The 12,401-nt window shown below is 47.3% G+C and overlaps 1 protein-coding gene across 21 annotated transcripts in view; it reads right to left on the bottom strand.

Annotated features, from left to right (window-relative positions):
- Window positions 1–12,401, bottom strand: part of UNC80 (unc-80 homolog, NALCN channel complex subunit) — a 3,486,058-nt gene that overhangs the window by 2,357,540 nt on the left and 1,116,117 nt on the right. The window lies entirely within an intron of this gene.

Below are 12,401 nucleotides of genomic sequence, written 5' to 3'. Positions count from 1 at the left end.
CACTATAGGTGCTATGAAAGCAGGTGCTACCCCGGGGGATGATGGTTTCACAGTCTTCTTTTATAAAACATTTCGTAACGCCGTGGCCCCATTTCTGGCCAGATTGTTTAAAGGCGTTCTTGATTCAGGTCACCTCCCTCCTATGCTTTCAGCCCGCATGGTCTTAATCCCTAAGGAAGGGAAGGACCCGAGAAGTTGTCAGTCATACCGTCCCATCTCCTTGCTTAACAAGGATGTGAAGATTTTGGCCAAGCTCTTGGCGAATAGGTTAGCGATTCACCTCCCGGCTCTGGTATATGGTGACCAAGTGGGTTTTATCCCGGGGAGGCAAGGAGGAGACAACGTCAGGAAGTCACTCGGTTTGATGCACGAAGTGGCTCTTACAGGGGAGGAGGCTTATCTGTTGTCACTGGACTCGGAAAAAGCCTTTGACCGGGTTGAGTGGGCCTACCTGAGCAAGGTTCTAGTGAAAATGGGACTGGGGGCAAGATTCCGTAAATGGATAGCTTCTTTGTACAATGGTCCGTCAGCTAGGGTGGCAGTTAATGGCATGACCTCGTCTCCATTCTCCCTCTCCCGAGGAACTCGCCAGGGCTGTCCGATCTCACCCCTGCTTTATGCGCTGGCGATGGAGCCCCTAGCTACAGCGGTCAGAGAACATCAAGGTATAGCAGGGGTCAGGTGTGGTGATCTTGATTTTAAACTTTCGCTTTTTGCGGATGACCTTCTGGTATATGTAACTAACCTTCAGCAATCGCTCCCAAATCTCTTAGATCTTATTAGAGCTTTTGGTTCCTTCTCTGGGTTGAAAATTAACCGTACAAAATCGTGTTTGATACCTATGGGCAGCGCATACTTAGAGGTGGGTGGAGAGCCTCCTGGGAGAGTATTAGAGTTGAGCGGGAGGCTACGCTTTACTTGGGTGTTTGGATCCAGAGGGACCTGGCTAGGCTTTTTGAAGCTAATTTCCCTCCCGTTCTTGCGAGGATTGTCACAGATCTCTGGCGCTGGTCTCCCTTGACACTTTCTTGGTTCGGCCGAATGGTCTCAATCAAGATGAATGTACTTCCTCGCCTGCTTTACTTGTTCTCCTCTCTCCCGGTCGCAATCCCAGAGTCATTTTTTAAAGCTCTTCAGTAAGAGGTGGTTCGCTTTGTCTGGAGGGGAAAGAAGCTGAGGATTAGACATGATACCTTAACTCTCCCTCGATCGTATGGGGGCTTTGGCCTGCCTGATTTCCGTCGTTACCACAAGGTGGCTCAGTTAAGGGTGTTCCTGGAACACTTGAGGGATGAGATGAGAACCTACTGGTCATATATCGAAGATGTCCATGCTTCCTTTGGGCTGTGGGAACCCCCCTCTGGAGGGCAATAAGAGCACATCCCACCTTGTCTGTGTTGTGGTCACTGTGGAAGAAGGATAGGGGAAACGCAACCCTTTCTTCCTGGCCCTCTCCCCTGTCCTCGGTGTGGAGACTCCCCTTCGAATTGGGTAAGAGGAATCTTCGGGGGACTCAGGGGTGATCGGACGAGGGAATAGCGCATGCGGCTCAGCAATTCCAGCAGGGTGTATTAATAGATTTTGATCGTTTGGTGGAATCTCTGGGTGCTCCATTGATCTCTATTTTTGACTAGATACGAGTAAAGGGTATTATGACCAATCCCCAGTGGGTTGATGACCTAACCCACTCCCCCACTCTGCTGGAGAGAGTGATAATCGAATCCAAAAGTAGGAAAGGCTCCCTCTCTAAAATCTATAGTGCTTTGATCACGGCAGAGGTAGAGCCCAGACAGAACTTTAAGAAGCAGTGGGAGGGTTGGTTTGAAGGGGAAATAGATGAGGCTACCTGGTCAGCCATTTTTAAGGTTCTTTTCTCGGGATCCCTGTACACAGCGGCAATGGAACATAATTTCAAGATGCTTCATGCATGGCACCTCTGACCGGAGAGGCTTGCCAAAATGTATTCGGGGTCCTCTCCACTCTGCCCGAGGGATTGTGGTCAGCGGTGGTCCTGGTTCCACCTTTGGTGGGGATGTCCAGCTGCCCAGCTCTTCTGGTCGGAACTCCTGAGCTGGATTAAGGAGATTACTGGGGATGACCTGTCCTTGCGAACCCCTTGTGCTCCTCTTTGGTGCATCGGCCTCAGATGTGGAAGAGGCAACTTTGCTGCGAGTGGTTCAGGCCATGCTGCGTGCAGGGAGGCTTGCCTTGGCCCAGAATTGGAAAAGCACTGCGATGCCTTCTAAAGCTGACTGGTTAGCAAAACTCTGGGTGATCTTTACATAAGAAAACCTCTTGGCGCTTACCCATGACACCATGAACTCATTCTTGCAAGACTGGATGGTAGTTCTGCTCCATGAAGATTGTGAATCAATGAGACTTTGAATTATGAGAATCCTCAGTAACTTTTAGCATGTGTAGTGCTCTCTATGATGTCATTGGCCGTCCTTCGACCCTATGAATCGAGCCCGATTCATCAGCACTGACTGTCTATTTGGTCCCGGTTCTGTGTGATGTCCTTCTCTCCATTGTTCCTCCGGGTACGGTTTGGTGTGAGCGTGGGGTGTGTGAGTGGGGGGATTGGGTGGAGTCTGGGTTGGGGTTTCTTTGTTTCTGTGTCTTATCAGTGTTATTCAACTGTGTTTTGTTATTGGAAAATCGTAAATGTTTAATAAAAATTCATGTGGAAAAAAAAAAGACTGAATGAAAGTGCGTATCCCCAAGAGAGCCATTAGGTCCAGTGATGGGATATGTATGGCCATTCCTAGCAGCAAGCGTGTTAGAGGATATGGGAGATCGTTCCCAGTTCAGGCAGCTAAAGCCTGGAAGAAGCTCCTGAAACAACTACGTGTAGAACCTAACCTTTTGAGCTTCAGAAAGTGATTGAAAACGCTTCTTTTTGAATAAATTAGGACTTCGGTGATCTCGATCTATGGCTCTCTCGCTTCCATCTTTCTCTGTGCCCTGATGCCTGCAGGCTTCCGGCACTTAAAAAGTGGATGAATAAAATAAATAAATAAAGGTGCTGTTACAATCATCCAATGAGGAGACTGAATGTTCACAGGATTAAATAGATTTGGGTCGGAGAAAGGAGTGGAGGTCGAGTGGTTTACTGTGGTTCTTCCCTGCAACTTTGGAATTAGAGTCTTTCTAACATTTGTCCAGCTCTTGGAGGAAGACGCTTTCACTGACTTTGTGTGCTTCCTATATATTCCTCCAGTAGCACGGAGTGCAGCACAGAGAAAAGAGTGGAGGTCAAGTGGTTTACTGTGGTCCTGCCCTGCAACTTTGGAATTAGAGTCTTTTTACCATTTTTTCCAGCTCTTGGAGGCGGACCCTTTCACTGACTTTGTGTGCTTCCTATATATTCCTCCAGTAGCGCTGAGCGCGTTGCACAGAAAGGAGTGGAGGTGGAGTGGTTTACTGTGGTCCTGTCCTGCAACTTTGGAATTAGTCTTTCTACAATTTTTCCAGCTCTTGCAGGCAGACCCTTTCACTGACTGTGTACTTCCTATATATTCCTCCATATTAGCGCTGAGCGCAGCACGGTGAAAGCAGTGGCGGTCGAGTGGTTTACTGTGGTTGACTGCGGGACACCAGGTAAAGACACGCCAGTGATATAATATTCTTTTATTGGTAATTGAGTGTCTACTGCTGTAAATGTTTGGTCTACGCAGCCTGTCTAAACATTCAAACAAGTCGCTGCACGACCAGATGTTGGAAATGATGACAGATTTACCACTGCCTCCTACCCTTCACGCTTTCCGTAATGGAGACCAGACATTCACTTCTCCTCTAGGGATAAAATTGGTTCTCCTGTGGAAGCCCGGGAACAAGAGGGCACTCTCAATGGAGCAGAGTACGAACCGAACTCTATTAGAATGGATTTTGTTTTGGACTCAGTGCACCCGTCTGACGTGGAGCTTGTAGCTGCTGTTGAAAACAAAGGAACAGCCACTAACCCTCGTGGCAGATTCTCCCTGTCTTTTTATTCAGACTCTGATGAAGACTCTGTGGAGGTTGTAAACTCAGTTGACCCCAGCACCTGTTATGCATCTACCCCACGACCTGCCTCTAAACGCAGTTCTTTGTGTCCCTCTATTCGCCAGGCTGCAAATAGCGAATCACAAGCGCACGCAGCTCTTTCCTCCATAAATCAGGTAATTTCCACCCTGGCAGGCCTTTATGAAGAGATTAGAGAGGAGATGCGGGCCCACACAATTATCCTGCATACAATTCAAACTAAATTGATAACCTGTGCATCCGTCCATTTGGACCCATTACATAGCAAATGCTCATTCCACCTTTCCCCCACAGACACGTGTAGAATGAGTCTTTGTCTTTGTTTTTGGCATAAAAAGGCAGCAGATTTATTTTCCACAACATCATAAAAACATACTGTGGACATTAGTGGAAACAACAACTCAGAAGATGCGGCGACTGCTCCGTGTCCAAAACCTGCTTCCCCCTTTCCAAAAGTCCAGTATAGGCCCAACTCTCCCAACCCTTTGCGCCTGAGCCTCGCCTACCCATGCAGGTGTTGCTCGGCGGGGAGAGTGCCGTTTCCTTGGGGGAAGCTGAGCCATTGTTGTTCCCCCCAGACGCCCCTGCCGCTTAGGCTCCCAAGGGGTGCTGGTCTGAGAAGAGCGAAGACACTTCCGGCTTTCTCCTGGCTCATCCAGAGTCTGTCTCTTGTGCTTGGTCGCCCAAACACTGCCACACCGCCTCGCCGTCCTGCGACATCGACGACCAGGCTTGTCTGTTCCTTGCCCTAATTGTAGGGTGGGTGGATGGGAAACTAAATCCTCTTCTTGGTCCTTGCGGGCGGGCGTCCTTCTGCCAAGGCTGGATGGAAGCTGCCTGCAGTAAGGAGCATGCCTGATATAAAGGGGTAGCTCCGCCCCTTCCTTTTGTAGCCCTTCGCGGGCTTATCCCATTTCTGCCACGCTTTCCGTCGGCACCTCCCCCCCGTTCCAAGGAGGAAGGGGGGAGGGCAGGAGGAGGACACCGCCCGGGTTATCGGGGTGCCTCCTCCATTTTCTTTGTGCTTGTCGTCGTCACTCTCATAACCCGTGCATCCGTCCATTTGGACCCATTACATAGCAAATGCTCATTCCACCTTTCCCCCACAGACATGTGTAGAATGAGTCTTTGTCTTTGTTTTTGGCATAAAAAGGCTGCAGATTTATTTTCCACAACATCATAAAAACATACTGTACACATTAGTGGAAACAACAACTCAGAAGATGCGGCGACTGCTCTGTGTCCAAAACCTGCTTCCCCCTTTCCAAAAGTCGAGTATAGGCCCAACTCTCCCAACCCTTTGCGCCTGAGCCTCGCCTGCCCATGCAGGTGTTCCTGGGCGGGGAGAGTGCCGTTTCCTTGGGGGAAGCTGAGCCCTTGTTGTTCCCCCCAGGCGCCCCTGCCGCTTAGGCTCCCAAGGGGCGCTGGTCTGAGAAGAGCGAAGGCTCTATGTAGGCATATACAAACAATTAAACCAAAAGTGAATGGACGATGCAGAAATACGATATACTAAGAAAGTGACGAGTTGACCTGCCCTCTTTAATGTTCTTGCACCCGAAATATAGTGGACCTTTAAATTTCCCAGTAACCCACCTGGTGTGTGTTTTCCGCGTGGTACCCGTGTTTAACCAATTAATGGACCGACGCTGCGCCCTCACCCTGCGTGATCTCTATTGGCAGCCTCACCTCCCTTTATGCTGCAAGCCTGGTTGGTATGTGTCGCCCAGCCAATTGCATTCTGATCTTTGTAGTCCCCAACCACGGGGATGCAGGCTCTTTTATTCTCTAGTTGTTCTATTGTTACAACCTTTCTCCTTCTACACCACCTGCACCATCTGCGTGAGGGTCACGCGTTCGCTTATATCTTGGGAGCTCATTTCCGTCCGGCAGTTAACTTCTGTATTGCCCTTTACGACCAAAACCGCTGGACGCACCTTAAAGGATTGCACCATGGGATATTACGGCCAGCTACCAGGTTCTAAATGCGGGCATTCCCCTCTTTCCCAACGTGTCCCTATTTGTTGTGGCCTGCAGACGCCTACCAAGAATCCGTATCACGGACCGGCAAGGTGACCGCATTAACGTTGGACATTATGGTCTACACGACCTGGACCTATACAGACTGCCAATATAGCTAATAATTTGTTTTCTCCCTGGGCGCCCATGCAATACCCGATTTACACGCAGAAACAACCCAGTTGCAACTAAAAGCACCCTGAACATGTCTACATTCTGACATGGCCACGCATGGAGCCACATGCACTGGAACTTTCCCGTTACCGGCTGCGCCCAATAAAGGCGTTCCCTTCACTTAACAAATGAAAGCCAGGGGAGGTTCCACCGAATGCGATCCGGCTACACCCCCATTTCGCACCGGACTGGGCCAATTCAGGGTTTTAAGATGGTAACTCCGAAGACCTCCACCCCTGACGGTCTTCCAGGAAAAGAACATCACTGCAAGAATGTCTACGTACCTATCTCGCAGGCACATTCCCCAGCGTTCGCTCCTTAGGCCTGTTGCCTGCGAGCCATTCGCTTTCAAAATTTTGGTGTAAGATGTACGATTGCGTTTTATTGGCATATATACTTTGTGATTGCAACGCATATTTAGGGGTCGGATATGCTCCTGGGACGCATACAGCAATAGTAGGCAAACACATCCAGCTCACCTTTCACATTACTCAGCCCTTCCGCCGCTGCGGACCTCCTTCACAGTGGCCCAAATCGATATAAACCCCACCATTCAAAACAAGCAGCATTACGAAAAGCCCAACATTGAAACCCTTACCCGCACTGATGTTCCCCAACATCTAAAACAACTACAGCTGCACCATTGCTAACCGATCCCCCTTCATTCTTTGGCCCCTCTGCTGGCCCGTCCCGAGGTCACCCCTCTGGTGGCGAAGGCACCCCGAACCAACATTGTTTCTCCACCGCGTCCCCGAGAGGGATAAAGCGCACTCAAATCGAAGCCCCCATTTCCTACTGTGCAACCCTGCCTATCATAACGTACCCGCAATGCACCCAACATTTTCCCCTCTGGCGTGCAACGGCTTGCACAGCACGGCGGCCTTCCTGAGCACCTATAAATGAAAAGGAAGCCGTGGCACCCAGACAGTTTCCAGCGCCACCCGCCCCTCCCGTCTTTCAGCATAAAACCCACTCCTGCCGCACGGCGGCTAACAACAAGCACATGCATGCAACCACTATTTACATGAAAACCCACTGTGGCAGTGCAATTGGCCCTCGGTTTGCCCCTGCCCTCGGAACTGTAAACCAATGTGGATTAACTTTTCGCTGGAAGTCGCCATGCCTTCCTTCCTATCCGACACAGTGCTCACTCAGCATCTGCGCCATTAAGACACCCTGTTCCCATACAGCGCACCACTTACCCTTGCTTCCATTGTGTGCCTCACCAACACCACCCCACTCAGGTGGCGTGACGCCCCTTCCAAAGTACCGTCTCGCTGGAACCTCGCCTGGGCAGGACCACTTCATTCATTTGAACGTGCCCTTTCCTCCTCTGCAACAGGAACCTGAACAGCAGCTTCTCGAACGTCCTCCTCCACACGAACGAAACAAAATCCTCTTCTTGGTCCTTGCAGACAGGCATCCTTCGGCTAAGGCTGGATGGAAGTTGCTTGCAGTAAGGAGCACGCCCGATATAAAGGGGTAGCTCCGCCCCTTTGTTTTGTAGCCCTTCGCTGGCTTTTCCCATTTCTGCCGCACTTTCCGTCGGCGCCTCCCTCTCGTTCCAAGGACGAAGGGGGGGGAGGGGCAGGAGGAGGACACTGCCCGAGTTATCGTTGTGCCTCCTCCATTTTCTTTGTGCTTGTCGTCGTCACTGTCAATTACATGGAAATACAGCCAGGGGCGAAAACGGCGGGGTTACAGTCTCCTGCTCTTTTGAGCTCGGACTTATCACAGGCAGTGGCTTTGATTTAGAGGGATGCGTTGGAATAAAGAGAGGGTCAAATATTACCCATAACTGGAGATTTCTGACCGCCTCAGTATGATATATGATATGACATTTATAACGCGCCTATAGACAAGTGTTTCAGATGTTAGAGATGACTGATGCTGCTGCCTCTCCCCTGACTGTTGTTGACTCCCGTGGGGTATCGGTTAATTAGCCACTCAGGAAGGGGTCGAGTAAAAGTGGCAACCAACAAAGGAAAACAAACAAACGCATGGGGCAGAAAATTACTCTGCCTAAGGTCTCGGACTGCCCGAAGCGTAACCGCACCATGCCCTAACTTTTTGCAGCTAGAATACAGCCTACCACTGTAATTGAAAGGGACGTTAATGCCCCGAAAGACTCTAAAACTGCGGTTCCTGTTCCGGCTGCAGTGGAAGATATGCAAAAAGATGATTTTGTGATTTACAGGTTGAGTTCACAATGCTCGAACCACTGCCAGCTGGCAGTGAATACAATTTCTAAGATCAATTTGCCTTGTACTGTTCCAACTATGAAATTAACCTACACACAGTGCAATGGAATAATGAATACTGGAACACACACGATGTGTGCTGATCTCCGGGGGACTTCCATTATTCCCTCCCTCCCCCCGAACTAAATCAAAAACACACGTTGCAGCTGGACATGACATGTCAGATAACTAACACTTGGGAATCTTCTGGGAAAGCAAAATATTTTTTACCCACCTCTTCTAGCGATCCTGAGAGGACTTCTATCTCTACTCAATACAATGGAGTCAGAAACATCAGCACTTCTACCATGCATGTCATCGGGGGATATACTGCTCCTGGAGAGGATGTTTCTTTAAGGGTCAAGCCTGTTCCAGTCTCATTACTGAGGGCTGTTCACTTTGGGGAGCGGGCTGCTAATGTGGCCGCAAAATGTAAATGTGTTGACCCAGGCACCCCTACTGTTCATCAATCCACTTATTTTGTTTCACTGTTTATATATTTTTTATATATTTTTTTATTTGTTTTTGGTGAAAACACCTTTACAAATACAGACAGTGCAACTTCACGATGAAAGTTTCACAACATTCATTTAAAACAAAATCATCTAATTATTTCACAGTTACACTTTTGAACTACTTATAAAAACAAGATTTTTGATACAAAACAAATCAAACACTATTACACTACTCATAAGGGCATATTTCCAATCCGAACCGAAATACAAGGTAGCTAATAACAATACATTCAATTAAATTAAATAATTATAGCTCAATTATCAATCGGAAGAATCCACTTAATCTCTTGGGGAAATATCCCACACAGTAACGTTTGGTGGGCCTCTGAGGGGTGAGCCAGTTAAAATCAACTCGGATAGGAGCCATCTGCTCAGACCCGAGAATAGTGTGTACGCTGAATCTTGGGCCCAACAAATGAACTATATGCCCGAGGGGAGTCTCAAGAATAAACCTTCTAATGTAAGAAAAGAGGAAGAGCATAATGATAATGTGGTTGATCCTAATGGGGCTCCATTTATTTACCAAAAGTTATGTAAGACTGGGAAATACCCATTGAGTAAAAATGAGGGAGGTCGTCAGTCTGTGGTTCATTTGATTTTGCGAGGTGCCAAGATTAGAGAGTACTCCTGCCGCTCTCTTGCTGGGATTAGTGATCGCAGTAATTCGTCTGCACCGCACTTAGCGCAAAATGAGGGGAAAGAAATCTAACCCGTACCCTCCCAAATATAAGGCCACATTTCAACTTCTACAAAAAGGGTTGATGCATTATGCTGGGAGTCTTATATTGAATAGTTCAGCAATTTTGTCTATATTTTGTGAAATTGTGAACTTTGGTGTAATCTCTTCTAGAGACATTGCAAGTGTGGAATGTGTTGATCGAGAGCATACTTACTCTGTGGTAATTGGGCTCACCTCCAGAGCCGTGTTTGAATTATTACTGAAAGAATCCACTACTTTGAAGCAAGTGGGGTTCCTTCCCACGACTATCAATACTTATAGGGATATCCCCAAGTTTGAGTCCCAGTTCCATCTTCCTCAATTTTCATCCATCAGTAGAAGGATGTAATTGGGGAATCGGGACATGTCGGTCTTTACTGATGGTGTTGAAGTGAACAGGGAATCCAAGCTGCAGGACTGGTCCTGGGTGGCATCAGCGATAAATTCCACCTGTAGTGCTGAAAAGACACCTTGTAGGCTCTAGCGTCCCACTCACTTTCATTAGCAACACTCATACTAGAGGACATAATCAGCTTTTTCTAAACCCAGAGGTGGGGTTAGTGCTATGGAGCCTGGATCTTATATGTCTTCAGGAGACGTGGTTAAAGAAACCTGTGGTATTTGATGGCTACACTGCCATCTCCCAACTGGTTACTAAGGGTTTTAGGGGCAGGCCCAAAGGAGGCCTTATTACTTTGTGTAGAACTGACTGTGGTGTGCAATGTACAGAGTGGTTTGATGTTACTAATGGCCTTTTGGATGTGGAAATGTTAGGATTTTATGGCAAAACGACTGTGGAACTTCTACTATATAACATTTATTGGCATGAAGGGGTATGTCAATTAAGCACATTTTTGGAGATTATGTCCAACTTTACCACTGATTTGATGGGAATGAACAGTGAAGGTCATATTATAGTCGTAGGGGATTTTAACCATTCTTGTCACAAGGCTGAAATGGACTATAGTGCCCCAAATTCAACTATCTATGGGCAGATGGCCTTATGTACCGATACTTCTGGGACCTGTGACAAAGGTACTAAATGGAACAATTGCATGAACAGCCTGGGATTAAAACTTCTAAATGGTTCCAGCGTAGGGGAGTTTGGGGAATACGCCACTTGGCATATTGGCTCTCGTAGCTCTGCCTTGGATTACATTTTCTTAGACACATTCTTATCGGCTATTTGTAATGATTGTAATATTCTGAGAAATGATTGGAGTGATCACTACTTATTGAAATGTGAAATTGATTGGCAACCTGTGACTGTATGTGAAAGCTTTGATGACGCCATTCTCCTTAATTTAGCTCAAAATAGAATTGTGTGGAATCAACACAAGATAGATCATGTGAATAATGAAATACAAGGGGTTGTTAACTGTCTGATTTTATCTGGCAATTGAAGACCTTCATGCATGAACATTTTGGACCTTTTATGTTGGAGTGACTAGAATTAGTTACTGGGGAAACTGTAAAATAGTTCATGGAAAACGTCCCAATAATAAGAAAACACATAGATTTGACGAAGCAGTGGGCTGCACAAATGCTTGGTTCCGCATTCGTGGAATGTCCCGACTATATAAAAACCCTTTGACAGGGATACAAAATTGGGTTAGAAATCATCGGGCCCAACTGGTTCAGGCAGACTCTGAGGTAATGTTGGGCCATCTCCAAAAGAAAGAGTCTTGTTCCTTCTGGACGAGAATGAATGCTCAAGGTACTTGTCTAGGCGAAAGCATTATCAATGCTGTTTCAGAAAATGAATGGGTGAAACAGCTTGGAGACCCGTTATGGGAAGATCCCTTCAGACTGCAGCATTACTGGGAGTTGTAACAATGATGGTCTTGGGTTAATGGGGGCGATTGCCTTCGAATTACAGGACATACTGAATGCCGTTATAGGTGCCAGTGATTCTAGAGCTATCGGCCCCAACAAGACCTCGAACAAATTGTTTAAGGGTGCACCATTGGTATGGACCAGGATTTTGAAGTTCCTTTTCGACGATATTCTGAAGACAGGCACCTATCCGGCTTGTTGGGGGACTGCACATATAATTCCGATATATAAATAGGGGGGTAAATCGTCCGCAGCTAATTATCGACCAATCCATGTTTTGGATTCGGACAGTAAAATATTTGCGACTATGAAGCATTTGGAGTCCTGGGCTTATAGCAACGATTTGCTCTCTCCTTTCCAAACGGGATTTAGGAAATCTCATGGAACCATTACAACTGGTTCCTGTTGGGCTGTCTTCAGGATTCTGTCAGTAGGGGAACTTATCCAGTGATAAATTTGGCGGCATTGGATTTATCCAGTGCCTTTGACACCATTATTAGAGCCAGATTGTGGGAGAAATTAAGGCAGTGATGAATAACTGAAGGTCTCCTCAAATGGATTACTGTTACATGAAGACACCTGTGTAAGAGTACGCTCAATCAGTAGCGTTCCCTGACTTAAAAGATTCCTACGTACAATGGCCTGAGACAGGGGTGCATATTGGCCTCCTGTCTATTTAATCTTTATGTGGCTGACGTGGGCAAATCTTTGGATGCGGTCTCCTTTGTTCCCCCTAAAATCAGACATTTGTCAATCTGCTGGATGGCTTATGCCGATGATTTTGTCCTGATTGACAGAACTTAAACAGGGCTGCGCTGGCTATTGGAAGCCATTGAAGGTTATGGGAGGGGAAAACAACTTAAAAAAATGAACCCCAAA

The sequence above is a fragment of the Ambystoma mexicanum genome, chromosome 9, assembly GCF_040938575.1.
Source record: "Ambystoma mexicanum isolate Mex_15411 chromosome 9, UKY_AmexF1_1, whole genome shotgun sequence".
NCBI classification, from domain to species: Eukaryota; Metazoa; Chordata; class Amphibia; order Caudata; family Ambystomatidae; genus Ambystoma; species Ambystoma mexicanum.
The sequence above is the reverse complement of the archived record's forward strand: the minus strand, read 5'-3'. Positions and strand labels throughout refer to the sequence as shown.